Here is a 24,685-nt window from a genome sequence, read left to right on the forward strand (position 1 = left end):
CAGCCTCTTTGCGTCCTCCTCGCAGCTCACACCGCCACCCAGTTTAGTGTCATCTGCAAACTTGGAGATATTACACTCAATTTCTTCATCCAAATCATTAATGTATATTGTAAATAGCTGGGGTCCCAGCACTGAGCCCTGTGGCACCCCACTAGTAACTGCCTGCCATTCTGAAAAGGACCCGTTTATCCCGACTCTCTTCTTCCTGTCTGCCAACCAGTTCTCTATCCACGTCAGTACATTACCCCCAATACCATGTGCTTTAATTTTGCAAACCAATCACTTGTGTGGGACCTTGTCAAAAGCCTTTTGAAAGTCCAAATCTATATGCAAACTAAATTCACCCATGATAACTGCTGTACCTTTATTGCACGCATTCCTAATTTCTTGTTTGATGTTGTCCCCAACTTCACTACTACTGTTTGGTGGTCTGTACACAACTCCCACTAGCATTTTCTGTCCTTTGGTATTCCGCAGCTCCATCCATACAGATTCCACATCATCCAAGCTAATATTCTTCCTTATTATTGCGTTAATTTCCTCTTTAACCAGCAACGCTACCCTACCTCCTTGTCCTTTCTGTCTATCCTTCCTGAATGTTGAATCTCCTTGGATGTTGAGTTCGCAGCTTTGGTCACCCTGGAGCCATGTCTCCGTGATGCCAATTATATCATATTCATTAATTGCTGCCTGCGCAGTTAATTCATCCACCTTATTACGAATACTCCTCGCATTGAGGCACAGAGCCTTCAGGCTTGTCTTTTTAACATACTTTGCCCTTTTAGAATTTTGCTGCAACATGGCCCTTTTTGATTTTTGCCTTGGGTTTCTCTGCCCTTCACTTATACTTTTCTTTCTATCTTTTGCTTCTGCCCTCTTTCTACTTCCCTCTGTCTCTCTGCATAGGTTCCCATCCCCCTGCCATATTAGTTTAACCCCTCCCCAACAGCACTAGCAAACACTCCCCCTAGGACATTGGTTTCGGTCCTGCCCAGGTGCAGACTGTCCGGCTTGTACTGGTCCCACCCCACCCCCCGCCCCCCCAGAACCTGTTCCAATGTCCCAGGAATTTGAATCCCTCCTTTCTGCACCACTCCTCAAGCCACATATTCATCTGAGCTGTCCTGCGATTCCTACTATGACTAGCACGTGGCACTGGTAGCAATCCTGAGATTACTACCTTTGAGATCCTACTTTTTAAATTTAACTCCTAGTTTCCTAAATTCAGCTTGTAGGACCTCATCCCATTTTTTACCTATATCATTGGTACCTATATGCACCACGCAACCGCTCCGAGACATCCTTGACCCTTGCACCAGGGAGGCAACATACCATCCTGGAGTCTCGGTTGCGGCCGCAGAAACATCTATCTATTCCCCTTAAAATAGAATTCCCTACAACTATAGCTCTCCCACTCTTTTTCCTGCCCTCCTGTGCAGCAGAGCTACCCATGGTGCCATGGACTTGGCTGCTGCTGCCCTGCCCTGATGACTCATCCCCTCCAAAAGTACCCAAAGCGGTGTATCTGTTTTGGAGGGGGATGACCGCAAGGACCTCTGCACTACCTTCCTTCCACTGCTCTTCATGTTGGTCATCCATTCCTTATCTGTCGGTGTAACCTTTACCTGCGGAAACACCAATTCACTAAACGTGCTATTCACGGCATCCTCAGCAACACCCGCATAGTTGTAATGACACGATGGGACTATCCAGTAAAGTCACCATCTCCAAGTCACTGAATCCTACCTCATACAATACAAAAGAAAAAAGGAAGACTTGTTTTTATATAGCACCTTTCATGACCACCGGGCATCCCAAAGTGCTTTACAGCTAATGAAGTACTTTTGGAGCGTAGTCACTGTTGTAATGTAGGAACCGCGGCAGCCAACTTGCACACAGCAAACCCCTCACAAACAGCAATGTGATAATGACCAGGTAAACATTTTTTGTGTTATGTTGATTGAGGGATAAATATTAGCCAGGGCACAGGGGATAACTCCCCTGCTCTTCTTCAAAATAGCCCCATTGGATCTTTTACATGCACGTGAGAGAGCAGACGGGGCCTCGATTTAACGTCTCATCCGAAAGATGGCACCTCTGACAGTGCAGCACTTCCTCAGCACTGCACTGGAGTGTCAGCTTAGGGATTCTCATGTCGGGAGACAGACAATGTGGCCCGCCCAATGGAGCTGGTCGAGTGTGATCAGTGCTTCGATGCTGGGGATGTTGGCCTGAGCGAGAACGTCTGTGCGTCTATCCTCCCAGTGGATTTGCAGGATCTTGCGGAGGCAGCACTGGTGATACTTTTCCAGCACTTTGAGGTGGCTGCCAGAAATAATCCACATCTCTGAGCCATCTCGGAGGGCAGCTATCACTACTTCCCTGTAGACCATAAGCTTGGTGCCAGGTTTGAGGTCCTGGTCTTCAAACACTCAGAAGTATTACTCAGAGAGTGTTTGAAGACCAGGAACTCAAATCTGGCACCAATCATGTCCTCTAGTTCTGTATTCACAGTCCAAGTTAAGGAACAACTTATATCTATTGTCCATTTATACCCTCTTTTGCTCTTCTCATCATTTTAAAAACATGGAGCACGTAACTTCAAATTCATGAGGGAGATGGAGCATGCAATGTCCATGGTACACTCATGGCCTTCCGCGAGAGGTGGGCACCGGAGGAACTGGAGTGCATCATTTCAACAGGGAACAACATTTTAATTTAATTTGCTTTAACAAGGTTCCCTTTAATGTTTACTTTGGGGGTTTTGGTACCCTTAAAAAAGGGGCACTTGATTTAAAAGTTTTACCAAAATAGAGCTGTTGCATTGTGAGTGGCTTAGCCAGTCACGTGATGTTCACACGACTCAATAAAACCCCAGTCAATTGGGTCTGGGTCATCCACGATGAGGTATGCAGTTGTGATCCTAGTGGATGAACTGGTAATGTGTAGTGTGATTGTTAAACCTTTGTTAATAAACCAACTAGTTCTTAATAGCAATCAATGTGTTGCTATGAATTCTTAAGCAAAGCACCATGAAGCCAACGCATTACACAAGGTAATGCCAGTCAATACTTTATTGTTATTAGCACGCGACATGAGGACCGTGGCTTTTATTTCGTCTGGCCTCTAAACAAGCCTAATAAATGTCTGCAGATGAAGTTACTTGGTGTTCCCGCAATAAAACTTTTACTGAGTCAGTTTTAATGAGTCACTGGGCCTTAAATTCCATCGGCCCTGCCTCCACTGACACAAGCGCAACAGGGCAGGGCCCCCAAGGGCGTGGACCCCGTGACAAATCGGTCATGAGGGTGAGGGTTGCCTGGGTTTTGAAGGCTGGATTGCCAAGATTCTGGGCCACATCTTCAACACCCCTGTACTTCTTGCTAAGTTACTTGTCAGCTGAATAGTGCCGAAAGCCAGCTCGCATCTGACAGCTCTTTTTGTATTGACACGCAACCCAGTGGTTGGAACAGACCATCTGTTTTCAGTGGATGATGACATGCTTTGGTGTGCATCGCTTCGGCACTTGATTGTAGACAGTGCAGCAATTTAAATTGCATGCAAACATAGAAACATAGAAAACAGGTGCAGGCATAGGCCATTTGGCCCTTCGAGCCTGCACCACCATTCAATATGATCATGGCTGATCATTCACTTCAGTACCCCTTTCCTGCTTTCTCTCCATACCCCTTGATCCCTTTAGCCATAAGGGCCATATCTAACTCCCTCTTGAATATATCTAACGAACTGGCATCAACAACTCTCTGCAGTAGAGAATTCCACAGGTTAACAACTCTCTGAATAAAGAAGTTTCTCATCTCGGTCCTAAATGGCTTACCCCTTATCCTTAGACTGTGAACCCTGGTTCTGGACTTCCCCAAAATTGGGAACATTCTTCCTGCATCTAACCTGTCCAGTCCCGTCAGAATTTTATATGTTTCTATGAGGATCCCCTCTCATTCTTCTAAACTCCAGTGAATACAGGTCCAGTCGATCCAGTCTCTCCTCATATGTCAGTACTGCCATCCCGGGAATCATGTAATAGGCAAGATCCTGTTATTATTAATTGACGGGGTCAGATCTATAATTCAGGACAGTTTTGCAAAAAGTCAAATGGGCAGCATTTTTTAAATCTCAATGCAAGTGTTGTATATCATTTGATTGTATAATAGGCCTCGATTTTCGGTAAACACCAAGATCACTGGTTTCGCTGCGCTACCATTTGTAGGCCGAACTTTCGGCCTCTCCGATCGGTAAAGTTGGCGTTGCACAAGGATTTGCGGCGCAAACCACGAGTTTCGGCAACTTTAGTCCGGGGCTGGTAGCGCTGCAAGAGAGACCTTGGGAGGGGGGAGGGGGAACAAACAAAAGGAAAATTGCTAAAAACATTAAAAGAAAACATTCACTGAAAAAGAATTTAAAAATTAAAACTTTAACTTACCTTTTTTTCTGGTCTTCATACTTACCGCTGCTGGCAGGGCTGCACCGACAGGTTTGACCGTGGCGGTATTCTGGGCGTGGCGGAGAGTGCCGAAAGTACGACGGTAATGCAATCCGCGGCGTTGCACGTCAGCGCTCCCTCCTCTCCCCGGCAGTACATGGAAGCGCCACCGCAAATAGGCGCCCGAAGATCCCGCTGACCGGGTTTTCGCCCCGCAGGGTCAAATCGCGGCGAAAACCCAGTCGCAAATTCGTCAAAAATCCAGCCTGTTTTACTAAAACCTGAACTATATTAAGAGAAAGTTACTGTCAAGCAATATGGAGCTGATGGTCCTCCGTCCTGCTCCGTAATAGGTAGCAAGGAATGTGTTTCATGAAGAGGAAATCTGGGTACTAAGTCTTCGCTCCCACATTGCTCCTGAATGGCACTGCACGCAAATTTACTATTTAGCTATTCTGGGGTCTGTGCCAGGAGAGCAGGCAGCAATTTTAATTTTGTGCAAATAAATGTCAGAAGGCGTTGTACCTAAATGTTCTCAAATAGAATCAGATGCTGTTCAGGTGCAAACTACCTGCATAAAAACCCAGCACTTCTCAGCTGCTGTTTAGGTACCATCAGGCTCAAGGAACAGGTTTGTGTTGTCAAGTTGGGTTTTATTTTTGATTGATTGAGTTAAAATATTATATTTTTGCTGCTTACAGGTTGATGCTTGACTCTCTCACTAAGTGTAAAATATTGTGCTACACCCTCTCCTTTTGTAATTTGGTTTATTTGGAAGAGGTCGTAAGAAAATAACCACAAGAAAAGCAAAAAAAAAGTTTTGCATTTATATAGCGCCTATTCACGACCACCAGACGTCTCAAAGCGCTTTACAGCCAATGAAGTACTTTTGGAATGTAGTCACTGTTGTAATGTGGGAAACGCGGCAGTCAACTTGCGCACAGCAAGCTCCCAACAAACAGCAATGTGATAATGACCAGATAATCTGTTTTTGTTATGCTAAATTAAACAAGAGGAACAGAGACAGATACATTTCAGCTATGTCTGACAAAAATGGCTTTCAACACTTTAAAAATATAAAACTGTGATTGGTCAATGGATGCATCATTGAATTACATTGATTTCTGAGGGAGCTGGGACAAAGAAAGTTTAACAAACTGATAAGAGCTGTACATTTTCAATCTTCCCATAAACTCTTCTTCTTCTTTCTTTCTATAAAGGATTTGGGAGCACTTTCTACCCCGCTACCCTTCCCTGGCAAGTAGATAAAACTCACCAGACACAATTACATAGAGAATTACATTTAGTCTACAGCACAGAAACAGGCCATTTGGCCCAACTAATCCATGCCAGTGTTTATACACCACATGAGCTCCACATTGTGCTGCCTTTAAGGTCCCAGGAGCACCCACACTTCCTCTTCCCTTTGACCTCCAAGGGATATCTCTCAGGGATATTTAGATTAGGCTTGACAGGAAGTTTAGGCCCCGGGGTTTTGCTCCTGGAGAATGCTGGTCAGCCCTTATATCATAACCGGTGGTGCGTAAGAGAGATCTTCTGCAAGGGACTTCAGCTATGTAGAGAGACTAGAGAAGCTGGGAGTGTTCTCCACAGAGCAGAGAAAGTTAAGGGAAGATTTAATGGATATTGTTGTGTATGCATGCCTGCTTACTGTGTGACGTCTGCAACACTGTTATGCCACATTGAATGTACCCTTATAGTGCACACACCTTACCGGTACACCAGAGGGTGCTGCTGCTGGAGACCTAGGAGTTGCCTGATCACAGCAGGTAACCCAGTATAAAAGGGAACTCACAGCTTGTTGTCATCACTCAGGAGCTGCAAATAAAGGACTGCAGGTCTGCACAGTTTAAGTATCATACCCTGCCTCGTGGAGTCATTACTAAAGGTGCCTACATACACCACAGATGTGTTCAAAGTTATGTCGGGGTTTGATGGAGTAGATAGGGAGAAACTGTTTCCCGTGGCAGGAGGGTTGGTACCCACAGATTTAAGATAATTGACAGAAGAACCAGAGGAAAGATGAGGAGAATTTTATTTTTTAAATACAGTGAGTTATGATCTGGAATGCACTGCCTGAAAGGGTCGTGGAAGCAGATTCAATAGTAACTTTCAAAAAAGGTATTGGATATACACATGAAAAGGAAAGATTTGCATGGCTGTAGGGAAAGGGCAGGGGAGTGGGACTAATTGGTAGCTCTTTCAAAGAGCCAGCATAGGCATGATGGGCCAAGTGGCCTCCTTCTGTGCTGTGATTCTATGATCCTGTGTCCAGGACTTTTTGCGTTTATTTCATAATTCCAGCATGTGCAATTTTATCTGTTGCATCTCTAAAGACGAACTGTAGTGTGAATTGAAAGTGGCTCGAGTTGGAAGACCATGGGGTCAATAATTGTATCCAGGAATGCACGTATGAGGCAAGAAGCTACCCTTGCAGCATAATACATGGCAACGTTGTGTGGCTGTATGCCTTCAATGGTGAAATGGAGGAACTGAGTATCCCTTGCAGACAAGGAAACTGGGGAAAAGGTTGGGAGATTAGGCATACACCTGACATGGCTTAGAAGGGCTTCATTAAGTACCAGCTTAGACCGCCACTGACAGAGCCGTCCCTGTCTTGACAGGGATTTGCAGATATTCCTTGGCGGCTACCTCTGGAACTCATTGTCACTGCGCATCACTACAGATACAAATGTCTGGGTCTGTGGATCCTAGATAGACGCATACAGTCCCAACAAGCAACAAGCCAGCTGTATATGCAACATGCCATGAAATAGCCTTTCAGAAGCAAATTCCTTAGCTTAATCTTTCTTTGTGCCTAAGCAGCAAAAATGATAAGCTTACACACAACTATCCAGCCACAACAATTTATATTTGTATAGTGCCGTTAATGTTGTAAAACATCCCTCGGCACTTCACAGGAGCGTTATCAAAAAAATCTGACACTGAGCCACATAAGGAGATATTGGCCCAGAAATCTCAGCCTCCCCGGGTCCATACAGAGTGTGTACGGAGTGAGTACGGAGTGTCTACGGAGTGTGTACGGACCGGGAAGGCACAATGCGCTGAAAACCGGCTTTTCCAATCTGTCAAGTTGGAGCTTGACAGATCTTCCATATCTCTCCATCCAGGACATTCGCATGGGCAAGATTGCGGTATTTATCCATATCTTGCCCAGCAGATGTCCAGAAAACTCTTTCGCCTGATAAAAGCAGGCACATAGCCTACTTTTACAGGTGTAAAAGTTTTAAAATACACAAAAACATAATAAAATAACATTTAAAAACACATTTTATTGTTAAAAATCCTCCCCACTATGGTAAGTTTATTTTAAACCATAATTTAAAAAACTTTTTTAAAAATTGGAAAAATATATATTTTTTATAATACATAAATAACTTTAATTTAAATTAATAAAGATATGTGGTGTATTTTTTCTATTTTTTTTTAATTAGTGTTTTGGGTGTTTGAGGGGGGCTTTCAATCATCATACTGGGAACTCCAACTTACGGAGTTCCCATTATTATGAATGAGAAAATATTTTACCTGGATTGGCTGCCCAGAGCCATGTGACAGCAGCTCCAGCTCTGCGCACGTCCCGACGTGCACGCGCTGCGACGCGCAGTCAAAGGAGGTCTCAGGCCTCGGATCTCACGTGGGCGCAGCAGGTTCAGGTAAGTGCGCATCTTTTTTAACCAATCGACCGCGGGAAGCAGCCGACTGGGATTTCTAGGCTATTAGGGCAGATGACCAAAAGCTTAGACAAAGACCCAACATAATTGGTGAAATAAATAAACCCGAGCAAAAGGTGATTTTCTTTCTTTTCCCATAAGAGCCCACATTAAAAAGCTCTATACGATATGGAGCAATCGTCCTTTCCAACATGCACAGAGTGTGTCTGGAACACGGTGTACCCTAGGTGCATTAAGGAGCTTTGCACAAATTTAAATTGTAAATGGGTCTTAATGAATCTTCCCATTTTGTGCATAGGCTCTAAGTGCACAAAACATTTCAGGTCACATCGACATGCACAGTGTGCGTTGCGTGTCGTGAGCTGAATTATCAGCTGACAGATTGGGCATTTCACGCGTGAACACTGTCATTTTTTTCTTAAAGGGACAGGAACATTTAAATTAGCCCACGTTAAAAACACTTCAATTCATGTTAAATTCTGGTGTTCAGTGGTGACTAATTATTTCTAATCTGTGTTGCTTCTTCAGTTATGCCAACTCTCAAGAGCCAAACCTCCTGTTTCATCGCGATTATTTTAAGTGTACCGAGTTTGGATGTTTGAAAACTAACTTGATATGATTGGTTTGAACTTGGTTCTATCAATTTCATCAATCAAAAAATGGTATTCATATAACATGTTGTGCAGATGACTAAGAATATTTATACCAGCCAAGTATATATGAATATGATTGCACAAAGTGTCATTCAGTGACATAACCCAGTTCAACACATACTTTGAAGGGTGACAGGGGTAGGATCAGTTAATTGACAAAACGCAATTGTTCTATGTAGTTACACTGCTTTGCTACAAATAAATCCCCAGTGTAAACTCGCTGGTGTACCAGCAGGTTGGGTGACCGAGTGAATCCTTCCCACACTCAGGGCAGGTGAACGGTGTCTCTCTAGTGTGAACTCGCTGGTGTGTCAGCAGGGCGGATGACCGAGTGAATCCCTCCCCACACCTCTCCCCAGTATAAACCCTTGCCACTGGACCAAGACCTAGCTCTATCAAGCCCGTGTGGTGGCTTGTATGCAACGGCCACCCCACATTAAAAGAATCCATGCACAGGCATCTTCCACCCTTCAGGATGTAGTTCAGGACCTAGAATGTCAGGTCCCTCATTGAAACACCTGTGAACTCTTCCCTTTTTGGTGTGGAAGTGGGTCATCCTCGATATGAGGGACTGCCTAATACTATACTGCTAATAAGTGGTCTGTAAATTCCGGCCTCTCTGGGTGCGTACAATGTGCGCACGCACCCGATGAGGCCCCACAAGTGCCGGTTCTCGGCTTGCAATGCGCATGCGTCAAAACCCGGCACTTGCGAACTGTCAAAATTCCTTTTGATAGATCACACGCGTCCACAGGAGAAAGGCCTTCGCGAGCGGAGAGTTGGGCTATTTGACCAACTATTCCTGAGCGAATGTCCTTACGCCTGGTCAAAGAGGTCGTAAGGCCAGCTTTTACCAGCGTAAGAATTTTGGAAGATAGAAAATTTAAATTTTATCACTAATTTTTATATTAAAAACCCTGTCCATTAAGGCAAGTTTATTTTTAACCCTATTAAAACATATTAAAAACATTTGAAATAAAAAATATTCTAAAACATTCAATTACATTTAATTTAAATTAATTTTAAATATGTGAGGTGTTTTTTTTATTTATATATTGTGTTTCTCTGATTTTGGGGGTATTCTCATTGACAGTAATGGGCGCTCCGTACAAATGGAACTCACCATTATTATCAATGAGAATACTCCATGTTCATTGGTGGTCCAGACCCACGTGATCCCAGGATGCCCGTACGCTCCTGGGCTGCGTGGGCTGCACATCTAGGCCTCGGAGCTGAAGTGTCCATTCCTCCGGGACCACCGGGTACTTTCGTTAAAAAAATTTCCATCGGATGCACCCGCCCGCAGGAAGCCTCCAACTGCAATTTCTGGCCCAATATGTGCATGATCAAGAATGCAGCTGACGGGGTGAAATAGGACATGACACTAAACAAGCGGTATCGTATCGGTTGCCCGTTATACTCCCCGCCCAATATTCAGACCTGCTGACTTGAATATAATTGAATATCGGGCTTGTCGTACAACTGGTGGCCAGTGCAATTGTGAGTTTTCAGTTCCCCGCCCAAGTGCAATTTCACCCTTGCTGAGTTTTTGAATTTCCGAAACAAGTTAAATAGGTAAAGCCACTCCTGGAGCTGTTCCATCCACCAAGGGACATGAGTAACAATCACGGCCATTTGGAATTGAGCACTCCATAAGTGTATGTACGGTTGCTCAATAATACTTAATGAATGGATTCACCTTTGTTAAATAATATGAGTGAGATCAACTACTATTTAATCACAAGGAGCATGCAAGTCTGAGTGCGAACAGGATGCAGTTTTATCACTAAGATTTCACTAAAGTGTAATTGCGGGAAAGCGAATATTTGTACTAACCCACTTAAATTGTGAAAAACACCTAGCAATACAATTAGATTGTAGACGCAAAGCTGACAAAATTGGGTTGTGCCTGAAGACAGACAAAAAAGACTGCATTTATATAGCGCCTTTCACAACCACCAGACATCGCAAAGCGCTTTACAACCAATGAAGTACTTTTGGAGTGCAATTGTTGTAATGTGGGAAATGCGGCAGCCAATTTATGCACAGCTCCCACAAACAGCAATGTGATAATGACCAGATAATCTGTTTTTATTATGTTGGTTGAGGGATAAATATTGGCCAGGTCACCGGGAATAACTCCTCTGCCCTTCTTTGAAATAGTGCCAAGGGATATTTTACGTCTACCTGAGAGAGCAGGCGGGGCCTCGGTTTAACATCTCATCCGAAAGAGAGAACATTTTAATCTCTGACATTAGTTACTGATGGTTTCAGGTCCATCAGCGGTGGTGGGAGTGGTGATGACAGTAAATTGAAGTGAGGCATTAAAGCATCCCATAAAAAGCAACATCAAAGCACAATTTATAAGGTTTTTATCACATTGTGACATCGTGAAGCATTTCAAACAACCGACTGATTTTTAAAGTTCAGTAACTGTCATGTAGCCAAAGTTTATTTTAAAAGGTATTTATTTGTAGGTCAATCTTAGGTGAAGCGCTTCTCTGCAGCATTAAGATAAATTACACTTCAATCACAAGGAAATGTTAAGCCTGGTCACGTCAGTAGAAAGACTTTTCAGAGGCTGCCAGAAGTTGTCCCCCGATTTCAATGTAAGCAGTCTTACACAGGATGTACAGCACAGAAACAGGCCATTCGGCCCAACAAGTCCATACCGGCGTTTATGCTCCACTCGAGTCTCCTCCCATCTTTCCTCTTCTAGCTCTATCAGCATAACCCTCTATTCCCTTTTCCCCCATATGCTTATCCAGCCTCCCTTTAAATGCATCGATACTATTCACTTCAACCACTCCCTGTGGTAGCGAGTTCCACATTCTCACCACTCTTTGGGTAAAGAAGTTCCTTCTGAATACCCTATTTGATTTCTTGGTGACTATCTTATATTGATGGCCTGTAGTTATGCTCTTCCCCACAAGTGGAAACATTCTCTCTGTATCCACTCTATCAAAACCTTTCATAATTTTAAAGAGCTCTATTAGGTCACACCTCAGCCTTCTCTTTTCAAGAGAAAAGAGACCCAGCCAGTTCATCCTTTCCTGATAGGTTTACCCTCGCATTTCTGGTATCATCCTTGTAAATCTTTTGTGCACCCTCCATATCCTTTTTATAATATAAGAACATAAGAACATAAGAAATAGGAGCAGGAGTAGGCCATACGGCCCCTCAAGCCTGCTCCGCCATTCAATAAGATCATGGCTAATCATGGACTCAGCTCCACTTCCCCACCCGTTCCCCATAACCCCTTATTCCTTTATCATTTAAGAAACTGTCTATTTCTGTCTTAAAAGTATTCAATGTCCCAGCTTCCACAGCTCTCTGAGGCAGCGAATTCCACAGATTTACAACCCTCAGAGAAGAAATTTCTCCTCATCTCTGTTTTAAATGGGCGGCCCCTTATTCTAAGATCATGCCCTCTAGTTCTAGTCTCCCCCATCAGTTTCGATAAGATCACCTCTCAATCTTCTGAATTCCAATAAGTAGAGGCCCAACCTACTCACCCTTTCCTCATAAGTCAACCCCTTCAGCTCCGGAATCAACCTAGTGAACCTTCTCTGAACTGCCTCCAAAGCAAGTATATCCTTTCGTAAATATGGAAACCAAAACTGCACGCAGTATTCCAGGTGTGGCCTCACCAATGCCCTGTATAACTGTAGCAAGACTTCCCTGCTTTTATACTCCATCCCTTTTGTAATAAAGGCCAAGATTCCATTGACCTTCCTGATCACTTGCTGTACCTGTATATTAACCTTTTGTGTTTCATGCACAGGTACCCTCAGGTCCCGCTGTACTGCAGCACTTTGCAATCTTTCTCCATTTAAATAACAACTTGCTCTTTGATTTTTTCTGCCAAAGTGCATGACCTCACACTTTCCAACATTATACTCCATCTGCAAAATTTTTGCCCACTCACTTAGCCTGTCTATGTCCTTTTACAGATTTCTCCTCACACATTGCTTTTCCTCCCATCTTTGTATCATCAGCAAACTTGGCTATGTTACACTCAGTCCCTTCTTCCAATTCGTTAATATAGATTGTAAATAGTTTAGTTCCCAACACTGATCCCTGCGGCACCCCATTAGTTACTGATTGCCAACCAGAGAATGAACCATTTATCCCAACTCTCTGTTCTCTGTTAGTTAGCCAATCCTCTATCCATGCTAATATATTACCCCCAACCCGGTGAACTTTTATCTTGTGCAGTAACCTTTTATGTGGCACCTTGTCAAATGCCTTCTGGAAGTCCAAATACACCAGATCCACTGGTTCCCCTTTATCCACCCTGTTCGTTACATCCTCAAAGAATTCCAGTAAATTTGTCAAACATGACTTCCCCTTCATAAATCCATGCTGACTCTGCCTGACCGAATTTTGCTTTTCCAAATGTCTTGCTACTGCTTCTTTAATAATGGACTCCAACATTTTCCCAACCACAGATGTTACGTTAACTGCTTTTTGTCGGCCTTCTTTTTTAAATATGGCGACCAGAATTACATACAATACTCCAAGTGTGGTCTAACTAAGGTTCGACACAAGTTTAGAAAACTTCTCAACTTTTCAATGATATCCCTCTAGATAAACAATGCTACTTAGTTTGCTTATTTAAGGCCTTATTAACCTGCCTCGCTACCTTCAATGATTTGTGTATTTGTACTACGAGATCCCTTTACTCTTCTAGCCCATTTATATTCTTATTTTCCAAGTAATGTGTGACCTCCTTACTTTTCTTACCAAAATGTAACACAGGATACCTCACATTTATCTGTTAAAATTCATTTGCCAATTTTATGCAAGTTTATTAAGTCGGCTTGTAATTTGTTGCAGACCTCCTCAGTAGCGACTATCCCTCGCATAATTTGATGTCATCCACAAATTTAGAAATTGTGTTTTTGATTCCAAAATCTAAATCGTTAATGTTATTTGTAAACAACATTGGTCCCAGCACTGATCCTTATGGGACCCCACTTTCCAGCTTCTGTCACTCTGAATAGCTACCCTTTACCCCTCCTCTCTGCCGTGATGTTGCACCCATATGCTTTTTACGTGATGCCTCACTTAAATATGATTTAATTGTCTGTGATGCGTCTTTTCTGTTTGTTCTACAGGGGATCCATTCAACCATGGACATTGAATTTGGTTTTGGGTTACAGTCTATTAAATAGTGTTTGTATAAAGTTCAAAATGTGAGAGCAGTCTACCAAAGACTCTGCAGCCTTTGAGGGAGTCAATTGTGTGTCACCTGTTGGGCCTTTCAGTAGTTAATGGAGCAAATATATCGCAGCAGTGTCTGAAATAGTTTGCACAGTAGAGTTTACATTTTTGAACGTCTGCGCGAGGAACGATCAAAATAAACAGATCTAACTCGCAGCAAAAATCCTGAGAAACACACTGTAGGTATTTTATTTCAATAGTACGGAATAGAATTTGGCTTGAGGCAAAAGATGTACAGATACTTCCAGGAATAGGCAAATGATTACATATTACCGTGCCATTTCGGTAAAAACATTCCTTATAAAGTCCATGCTACACTTGAAATGTAGCAACAGGAATTGTGTAAACACAATTTGCAAATACTTTGCTCCAGATGTTAGTCATGGGTTTCTAAAATATCCTGTTTATTTCACATTTTCATTGTAAAGAACGAAAGACTTGCATTTATATATAGTGCCTTTCACGACCACCTGACGTCTCAAAGTGCTTTCAGAATGTAGTCACTGTTGTAATGTGAGAAACGTGGTCGCCAACCAAACTCCCACAAACAGCAATGTGAAAATGACCAAATAATCTGTTTTGTTTCTTATGTTGATTGAGGGATAAATATTGGTCAGGACACAGGAGATAACTTCCCTTAGTTACCTGCCCTTTTACCTCCTCCCTTCCCACTATCCTGGGCCCCAAATACTCCTTCCAGGTGAAACAGTGATTTACTTGTACTTTTTTCAATTGAGTACACTGTATTCGCTACTCACGATGTGCTCTCCTCTACACTGGGGAGACCAAACGCAGATTGGGCGACCGCTTTGCGGAGCACCTCCGTTCAGTCCACAAGTGTGACCCTGAGCTTCCGGTCGCCTGTCACTTTAATTCTCCACTCCACTCCCACTCTGACCTCTCCGCCCTCGGCCTCCTACACTGTTCCAATGAAGCTCAATGTAAGCTCAAGGAATGGCACCTCATCTTTCGTTTAGGAACTTTACAGCCTTCTGGACTCAACATCGAGTTCAACAATTTCAGACCAGAACCTCTGCCCATATTTTGCTCTCTTTCCCCTGTTTTTTTTTTTAACCCCCCACCTCCCGCCCATCTGATCTTATGGGGTTTTTTCTCTCTGTTTCCTATGGCAGCTGGTAATTTTTCTGCTATTCACACCCTATCTAAACTAATCTTTTTCTAACTTCTGCTATTACCATCTCAAGTTGGCCCATCACCCTTTTGTCTCTCTAATCTCTCCTGTCTTCCACCCTATCACAGACCTTTCCTTTTGTCCTTTCCTCCCCTCCCCCTTTCAGTGCTCCGTTAGAATCTGTTCATTGCGAACTTTCGCCAATTCTGATGACCTGAATCTTTAACTCTGTCTCTCTCCACAGATGCTGCCTGACCCGCTGAGATTTCCAGCATTTTCTGTTTTTATTTCAGATTCCAGCATCTGCAGTATTTTGCTTTTGTGTTGAAACTAAGTACTTTAATCTCATTACCAACAGGTTGTTGTTACTGTAAATTTTAGAGTAGCCTGGATGAGTCCTGTCTTGATGAGTGACTGAAAGATCCGAGTCTTTTACTTTTTGGTCCTTTATCTGATACTTGATTCCCAAACACTACCAGGACATTACAATATTGCTCTCAAATCTGCCACCAAGCTCATGGTCTACAGGGCTGCAGTGATACCCGCCCTCCTGTATGGCTCAGAGACGTGGACCATATACAGTAAACACCTCAAATTGCTGGAGAAATACCACCAACGATGTCTCCGCAAGATCCTGCAAATCCACTGGGAGGACAGACGCACCAATGTCAGTGTTCTCGATCAGGCCAACATCCCCAGCATCGAAGCACTGACCACACTCAACCAGCTCCGTTGGGTGGGCTACATTGTTTGCATGCCTGACGTAAGACTCCCAAAGCAAGTGCTCTACTCGGAACTCCTACACAACAGGCGAGCCCCGAGTGGGCAGAGGAAACGTTTCAAGGACACCCTCAAAGCCTCCTTGATAAAATGTAACATCCCCACCGACACCTGTGAGTCCCTGGCCAAAGATCGCCTTAAATGAAGGAAGAGCACCTGGGAGGGCGCTGAGCACCTCAAATCTCGTCACCGAGAGCATGTAGAAAGCAACCGCAAACCAGTCCCACCCACCCTTTCCTTCAACGACTGTCTGTCCCACCTGTGACAGAAACTGTAATTCCCGTATTGGATGTTCAGTTACCTAAGAACTCACTTTTAGAGTGGAAGCAAGTCTTCCTCGATTTCGAGGGATTGCTTATGACTGTCCCATCATCACAGCCCTCTTGGTGAAAGCTGGATAAAGTGAGTAACGTTTCTTAGGATGTGGAAGCAATCAGGAGAGTGTGCAGGGGCTGAACATCGTTTGCCACCATATCTTCTGACTTTGGTATTGGAAATTAGCACCACACCGTATAGACATCTGTGCCTAAAGAAGAGCAGTGTCCTTGGGTAATCACAACCTCAACTCAATCTCTCTCCCTACACCAGCTCCCCTCCCCCATGATTAGGATAGCATTGGCAGATAAATGCAAAATCAATTTTGTAGATATTCAAATTCGATTTGCTAACTTTAGATTCAAATTTGATTCCTTCACAGCTGTAGATTTTTTTCAACCACAGGAAAAAAAACTTCACAAATCTAGACACAAAAGGCATCAAGGGTTATGGAGAGAAAGCGGGAATATGATGTTGAGATAGAGGATCAGCCATGATCATATTGAATGGTGATGCAGGCTCGAAGGGCCGAATGGCCGACTCCTGCTCCTATTTTCTATGTTTCTATATCTATGTTTCACTAACCTCAAGTGATCAGTGTTTTTTTTATTCATTCACAGGATGTGGGTGTTGCTGGCAAGGCCAGCATTTATTGCCCACCCCTAATTGCCCTTGAGAAGGTGGTGGTGAGCCACCTTCTTGAACCGCTGCAGTCTTTGGAGTGGTTTAGTATGACTGATTGGCTTGCTAGGCCATTTCAGAGGGCAGTTAAGAGTCAACCACATTGCTGTGGGTCTGGAATCACATATAAGCCAGACCGGGTAAGGATGGTCAATTTCCTTCCCTAAAGGACATTAATGAACCAAACAGGTGTTTACAACAATCTGGTAGTTCCATTAATAACACTAACTTTTTTTTAAATTCCAGATTTATTTAATTAGCTGAATTTAAATTCCCCAGCTGCCGTGGTGGGATTTGAACTTGCGTCTCTAGATCATTAGTCCAGGCCTCTGGATTACTACTCCAGCAACATAACCATACCATACCATGGGGTGCATCACATCAGCCAAGGTCAGAACAGGATAAATGAGCATCAACATTCCTAAGGAGCGAATCCAATCAACTTGGCTTTGCCTGAAACCAGGGAGTTCAACCCTTTGGCCAATCTCACTTGTGGTTCAATCAAATGTAGCAACTATCCCCTGAGACATTACTCTTCAATCATTCTGGCCCAATTGAATTGTGTTGTTTAAAACTTATTTCATGAACTTGATCTGGCTTTACCACTAAGGAAAACCTTTCCTTAAAACATAATCAAATTGAAGACACATTTTTGCGGGGGTATGATAGCTTTTCAGCAGCGAAACGCAAATGTCCAGTGTACAGTTTACACAGATAAACCTTCAGTTTGACAACATGCTGCATCTAGCAGTTCAAATTAGCTGTGAGATACAATGCTTACCAGCTTCCAATTTACAGAACCCAACCCTTCCCTTTGAGACCAGCATGATCTTGTAGCTAGCTCCATCAGCTCTTGTTCCTACCCCATAGATGTTCTTTTCCCAAGGGTAGATTACAATAACCACAATCCAGCTGTTATGTTATTATCATTTCGCTCCAGTCTGCTGTGCTACATTGACAGCTTATAACCAGTTGCATATTAGGGTGAAGTGTGTGGTTTGCGTGGGCTAGGCATATTGCAATGCTTTTCCAGCAGGTGGCTCCCAGATCAATTGATTTCATTAGCTGTGAGTAGATGTGAGCCATATTACTGACAGTTCTGAAAATTACCAGCTGCTTTCACTTATAAACCTTCCTGTGATATACATCTACTGATCAGTTTCTAAAATTTCAGCCGCTAAAATATGCTATTTCAGAAGGAATTTAGACCGGCCTTTCCTCATTTAAGTTGATCAAGTCTGGAAATGTGGCTCAACAAGTGTAAATCTGAGCTCACTTTTTCTCTTATGTATAACTTTTTGCTCTCCAGAGGTAATAGGGAGAGTCTTAACTCGCACACGAGGAGGAGGTTTAAAAATGTCATGACTCATTCAAGATGTCACAATGCCTGTCCAGCACTGTTTGCTACACTGAAACTCATTCAACCTAATCATTTTTACCTTTTTTTAAAAAATTGTTTTACATTTTGTGTGAATTGCTTCATCTAGGTAAAGGATGTTCGTACTGTGGAATAGAACAACAACTTGTATTTATATAGCGCCTGTGACAGACTGTAATTCCCGTATTAGACTGTACAGTCACCTGAGAACTCACTTTTAGAGTGGAAGCAAGTCTTCCTCGATTTCAAGGGACTGCCTATAATGATGATGATGAACATAGTAAAATGTCCCAAGGCGCTTCACAGGAGTATTATGAGACAAAAAAATTGACACTGAGCCACACAGAGAAAAATTAGTGCAGGTGACCAAAAGCTTGGTCAAAGAGGTAGGTTTTAAGGAGCGTGTTGAAGGAGGAAAGAGAGGTAGAGAAGCAGAGAGGTTTAAGCAGGGAATTCCAGAGCTTGGGGCCTAGGCAACAGAAGGCACGGCCACCAATAGTGGAACAATTATCATCAGGGATGTTCAAGAGGGCAGACTTAGAGGAGCGCAGACATCTCGGGGGGTTGTGGGGCTGGAGGAGATTACAGAGATCGGGAGGGGCGAGGCCATGGAGGGATTTGAAAGCAAGGATGTGAATTTTGAAATCGAGGCGTTGCTTAACCGGAAGCCAAAGTAGATCAGCGAGCACAGGGTTAATGGGTGAGCGGGACTTGATACGAGTTAAGACACAGGCAGCCGAGTTTTGGATCACCTCTAGTTTACATAGGATAGAATGTGGGAGGCCAGCCAAGAGTGCATTTGAATAGTCAAGTCTAGAGGTCATAGCTTTCCGTTTCAGCCAATGTCAGCATGAAGTAGCACCAGGTTAAATACAACACAGTGAGATGCAGAGTAAAGCTACCCCAACTCTATCCAAACAATGTGCCTCCTCCACTATCCCAGAAGAATCCGCCTACTTGTACCTTGTTACATTTTGAGATTGCTGCCTAATCTACCTGGGAGGGGTTTTTGGTTTCATTATGATATAATTTGGAATGGCCTGTTTCTGTGCTGTATGTACTTTGTAACTCCACTTCCAACAGTGAGTACTAAAGGGAAGACTGTATCTCAAGGAGGGTCACTGCTCAGAAACAGGAATCAACCTCCAAACTAACAGTGGCCTTTTTCTAGTTCCCATATCGCTGCATTGGATTGCGAGCTGTTGTAAGTGTGAGAAATTTAGTCACAATTCTACCTCCATATCCAACACCTTCAGATTAAAAAGTTATTAAAAGGTATCTTCTCACAACTCTATGGAGTAAGGAGACATGCATCTTGCTTCTTGTTAGTGCAGGAATGATCGAGTTATGTATCGTATATACTCGCGTATCATGCGACTTTTGAAGACCTAAATTGTAACCTAAATTTGGGGGGTCGCATGATACGCGAGATACAAAATTTGCGGGTGTGAAGTGCTGGCCAAGATTAGGCTGTTAGGCTGTTAAGCAGACCGTATCCACGCTGAATCTCGGCAGGTATCTCCTGGGCTGGATTGCAGCCTCTATTGTCACTTGTACTGTATCTTTGCTGTGGTCTAGAGATCGCCACCCACAACTCCCTCTGAAGTTTGCTGCATTATTAGAGGCTTTAACAATCAAATCTCCATCTATCTCAGCCCATGCTTCTTTTACCCGCAAACACAGTAGAGGCAAATCCGGAGCCTTCATATTCCCTCCCTTCGTAAATGATTTCTCTCCTTCCATCATCCAGTCATTCCATTTCTTTCTTATATTGTCTTTAAATGGCTTATTAATGGATACGTCAAGTGGCTGAACGACGCTCGTCAAGCCAGCTGGAATGATTGCTATATCGGTGTTCGATTCGCCAACAGCTTTCACAACAGAATCCACTCGATGTTTCATGATTCGGTTGTTAAGGTCTGTATTCGATCGTTGTTATGTGTTAGGGTACTTGTTACGTGTTGGGTACTTGTTAAACTTGTTTGAAAGCCTAGCCTAGTGGCATCTGGTATCTCAGAAAAGTGACTCGCATGATACATGAGATATATGATCAAATCATGTTTTGGGGACGAAAATTTAGGGGTCGCATGATACGTGAGATCGTAGGATACGCGAGTATATACGGTAAATGTATTAAACTCGGAACCATTGTCACGACATCTCAATTTTTTTGTCTTCTAATACTCCTGGGAAGGCACTATATAAATGCAAGTTGTTGTTGTTGTTATGAAGTCAAATCTAAGATCAAGTTTCCACAAATTATTTTAACATAGGAACAATGGCCCCAAGTTTCCACATGATTTGCTCCTGATTTTTAGGAGCAACTGGTGTAGAACGGAGTATCTTAGAAATCGGAATTCTCGTCATTTAGTTTGCTCCAGTTCTCGTCAGTTAGAACAGTTTCACTTTGGAACAGAATTTCTTTTTCAAAAGGGGGTGTGTCCGGCCACTTACGCCTGTTTTCAAAGTTTCGTCAGTGAAAACTTACTCCAAACTAACTTAGAATGGAGTAAGTGAAGATTTTTGTACGCTCGAAAAAACCTTGTCTACACTTTAGAAAATCAGGCGTAGGTTACAAATCAGGCGTAGGGAATGGTGGGGGGGGTTTAAAGGGAAGTTTACAAACATTAAACACTTCAGTTTTACAAATAAAAAGCCATCATCAATAATAAATGATAAATACATCAATAAATCAACCAATAAATCAATCAAAAAAAATTAATAAGAATTTTTTTTAAAAAAATCAATAAATAAAACATTTTCTACTTACCGACTGCAGCACCGGGAGCCCTCCAACAGCGTGCTGGGATGCCCCCCCCCCCCCCCACCCAGTGTGTCTCTGTCAGTGTCTCTATCTCTCTGTCTGTCTGTGTGTGTCTCTCATTCTCTGTCTGTCAGTGTCTGTGTTTCTGACAGCGAGGGGAGGGGGAGGAGAGGGGGGGAGCAGAAGGAGGGAAGGGGGAGGGATGGGGAGAAGGGGGAGGGATGGGGGAGGGGGGGAGAAGGGGGGAGAGGGGGGAGAAGGGGATAAAGGGGAGAAGGGGAGAAAGGAGATGGGGGAAAGGAGATGGGGGGGATGGAGAAGGAGATGGGCGGGGGAGAAGGAGATGGGGGGGGAGAAGGAGATGGGGGGAGAAGGAGATGGGGGGAGAAGGAGATGGGGGGGAAGGAGATGGGGGGGAATGAGATGGGGGGGAATGAGATGGGGGGAAGGAGATGGGGGGGAAGGAGATGGTGGGAAAGGAGATGGGGGGAAGGAGATGGCGGGGGAAGGAGATGGGGGGAAGGAGATTGGGGGGGGGGGAAGGAGATTGGGGGGGGGGAAGGAGAAGGGGGAGGGAGGCTGAACGGGCCGGGCCCGAGACTTCGGGCAGGGGCCGTCCCCAGCACCAGATTTACAGGTAGGTGGCGTTGGGTCGGGTCGGGGGGTGGTGGGAGGGAGGTCGGTTTGGTTCGGGTCGGGGGGAAGGAGGGAGGGAGAGGGAGGTCAGGTCGGGGAGAGGGAGGTCAGGTCGGATCCAGTCCGGGGGCGGGGGCGGGGGGGAGCGGGGGTCGGGTCCAGTCCGGGTGGGGGGGGGGAGCGGGAGTCGGGTCGGGTCCAGTCGGGGTGGGGGGGGGGGAGCGGGAGTCGGGTCCGGTCCGGAGGCGGGAAGCGGGAGTCGAGTCGGGTCGGGAGAAAGCAGGAGCTGGCCGTGGGAGAAGCCTTATTCACGCAGCCCCAGTTAGGCCATTCGGCCAGGGCTAGGGGCTGCGTGCTTCGGGCCCCTCCCACACAGTTTCGGGCGCTTGGAGCTACTGCACTTGCGTGCCCACTGTAGCGCGCATGTGCAGAGGTCCCGGCACTGTTTTCAGCGCAGGTACCTGGCTCCGCCCCCTACAGCTCCTGCTGTGCTGCGTCGAGGGCCAAAGGACCTGCAGGGAGGTGGAGAATACGGAGGGTTTTTTTAGGCGCACTTTGTGGCGCGAAAAACGGTGTCCAGGTCGGGACGGCGTCGTTCTAGGCGCGGCTCGAAACTTGGGCCAAATAAATGGTATTGGGGGTAATGTACTGACATGGATAGAGAGCTGGTTGGTAGACAGGAATCAGAGAGTCGGAATAAATGGGTCCTTTTCAGAATGGCAGGCAGTGATTCGTGGGGTGCTGCAGGGCTCAGTGCTGGGACCCCAGCTGTTTACAATATACATTAATGATTTAGATGAAGGAATTGAATGTAATATATCCAAGTTTGCAGATGACACTAAGCTGGGTGGCAGTGTGAGCTGTGAGGAGGACGCTAAGAGGCTGCAGGGTGACTTGGACAGGTTAGGTGAGTGGGCAAATGCATGGCAGATGCAGTATAATGTGGATAAATGTGAGGTTATCCACTTTGGTGGCAAAAACACGAAGACAGAATATTATCTGAAAGGGGAGGTGCAACGAGACCTGGGTGTCACGGTACATCAGACATTGAAGGTTGACATGCAGGTACAGCAGGCGGTGAAGAAGGCAAATGGCATGTTGGCCTTCATAGCTAGAGGATTTGAGTATAGGAGCAGGGAGGTCTTACTGCAGTTGTATAGAGCCTTGGTGAGGTCACACCTAGAATATTGTGTTCAGTTTTGGTCTCCTAATCTGAGGAAGGACGTTCTTGCTATTGAGGGAGTACAGCGAAGGTTCACCAGACTGATTCCCGGGATGGCAGGACTGACATATGAGGAGAGACTGGATCAATTGGGCTTGTATCCACTGGAGTTTAGAAGAATGAGAGGGGATCTCATAGAAACATATAAAATTCTGACGGGATTGGACAGGTTAGAGGCAGGAAGAATGTTCCCATTGCTGAGGAGTTCCAGAACCAGGGGTCACAGTCTAAGACTAAGGGGTAAGCCATTTAGGACCGAGATGAGGAGAAACTTCTTCACTCAGAGAGTTGTTAACCTGTGGAATTCTCTACCACAGAAAGTTGTTGAGGCCAGTTCGTTAGATATATTCAAAAGGGAGTTAGATTTGGCCAAAGGGATCAAGTGGTATGGAGAGAAAGCAGGAAAGGGGTACTGAGGTTGAATGATCAGCCATGATCTTATTGAATGGCTGTGCAGGTTCGAAGGGCCGAATGGCCTACTCCTGCACCTAATTTCTATGTTTCTATGTTTCTATGAACCACTGGACCAACGGGGTGCTTATTGGGTTCTTTTGGAAAGAATGGGTCAACCATCAAAGCCATTTCAGCCTTTTATGTTTTAGTACAATTGTTATTCTAAGTCTCCCTATAGTATCTCACTGGGTATGTGATCTCTCCAGTTGACATCCAAGGTTTTTCTGAGCAGTCTTATGTAGGTACCATCTAGTTTCTTAGTAAATGTCCCAAGTGTCAGCACCATATATCAACACTGACTCCAGTGTGCTTCTGAATATCTCAATCTTGTCTTTGTGACCTTTGCTACTCAATTCCTGGCCAGGCTCATTGCTTTAAGCGGAACGATGGGAAGTTGAAGCCGAGTCCCAAAACATCGCTCTGTATCCAGCCTCATAATGTGATGATAGCAGTCCCAGTTGGAAAATTGCAGTGTTCAAAACCTTAATTGGGAAAATCACTGTCAAACTGTTAGTGTGCTGCTAACAATTTAGCTGAGGGATTTGCTTTCGTGGTTTCCCCTCAAGCTGCATTCCTGATCAAACATCATTGACCAGAAAGAAAGGCAGTTCTGTCGCACTTTATCACATCTCTCAGAAACATGTCTACATAGCTTATTTTTACTATATAATGGTGATGGCACTTAAAATTCATTGTGTGAAGTGCAGAAAGTGTTATGTTGGCGTAAGAAGTTATGTAGACATGTTCCTCGCAAACAATGTAATGATGCTACCATCGTTGGGGTGCCAGCCCAGTGTAATGAAGTTCCTTCATCGTCGCTGGGTCAAAATCCTGGAACTCCCTCCCTAACAGCACTGTGGGAGTTCCTTCACCACACGGACTGCAGCGGCTCACCACCCTCTTCTCAAGGGCAATTAGGGATGGGCAATAAATGTCCACATCCTGAGAATGAATTTAATAAAGTGCACTAGTTCCCATGTAGGCACAACAAGATTCTACAGACAGCAATACAATGAAAGGTGGGCTGGTTAGTTTTGGTGGAAATGGTTGAAAGTTGCCAAAGAATTTATATCTAGTGGAACCACGGGAACAAGCAGAACATGGCCTCACTTAAATGTCTCATGTGAAAGAGAGTGCCTCTGACAATTGGACAGTCCCCTCAGTGCACCATTGGAGTGTCAATCCAGATTTCATGCTAAAGTGAGAATGCTGCCAAACGAGTCAAGCTGACACAGAACAATATCCATTCATTCAGTCGAGAGGGAATTAATGAACTGTAAGGGCCCACAAA

At 44.3% G+C, this 24,685-nt stretch overlaps 1 protein-coding gene across 1 annotated transcript in view; it reads right to left on the minus strand.

Moving 5' to 3' along the window:
- The window catches only part of ngfrb (nerve growth factor receptor b), a 180,362-nt gene that overhangs the window by 3,098 nt on the left and 152,579 nt on the right, over nt 1-24,685 (minus strand). The window lies entirely within an intron of this gene.

The sequence above is a fragment of the Pristiophorus japonicus genome, chromosome 21 (assembly GCF_044704955.1).
Source record: "Pristiophorus japonicus isolate sPriJap1 chromosome 21, sPriJap1.hap1, whole genome shotgun sequence".
Classification (NCBI taxonomy): Eukaryota; Metazoa; Chordata; class Chondrichthyes; family Pristiophoridae; genus Pristiophorus; species Pristiophorus japonicus.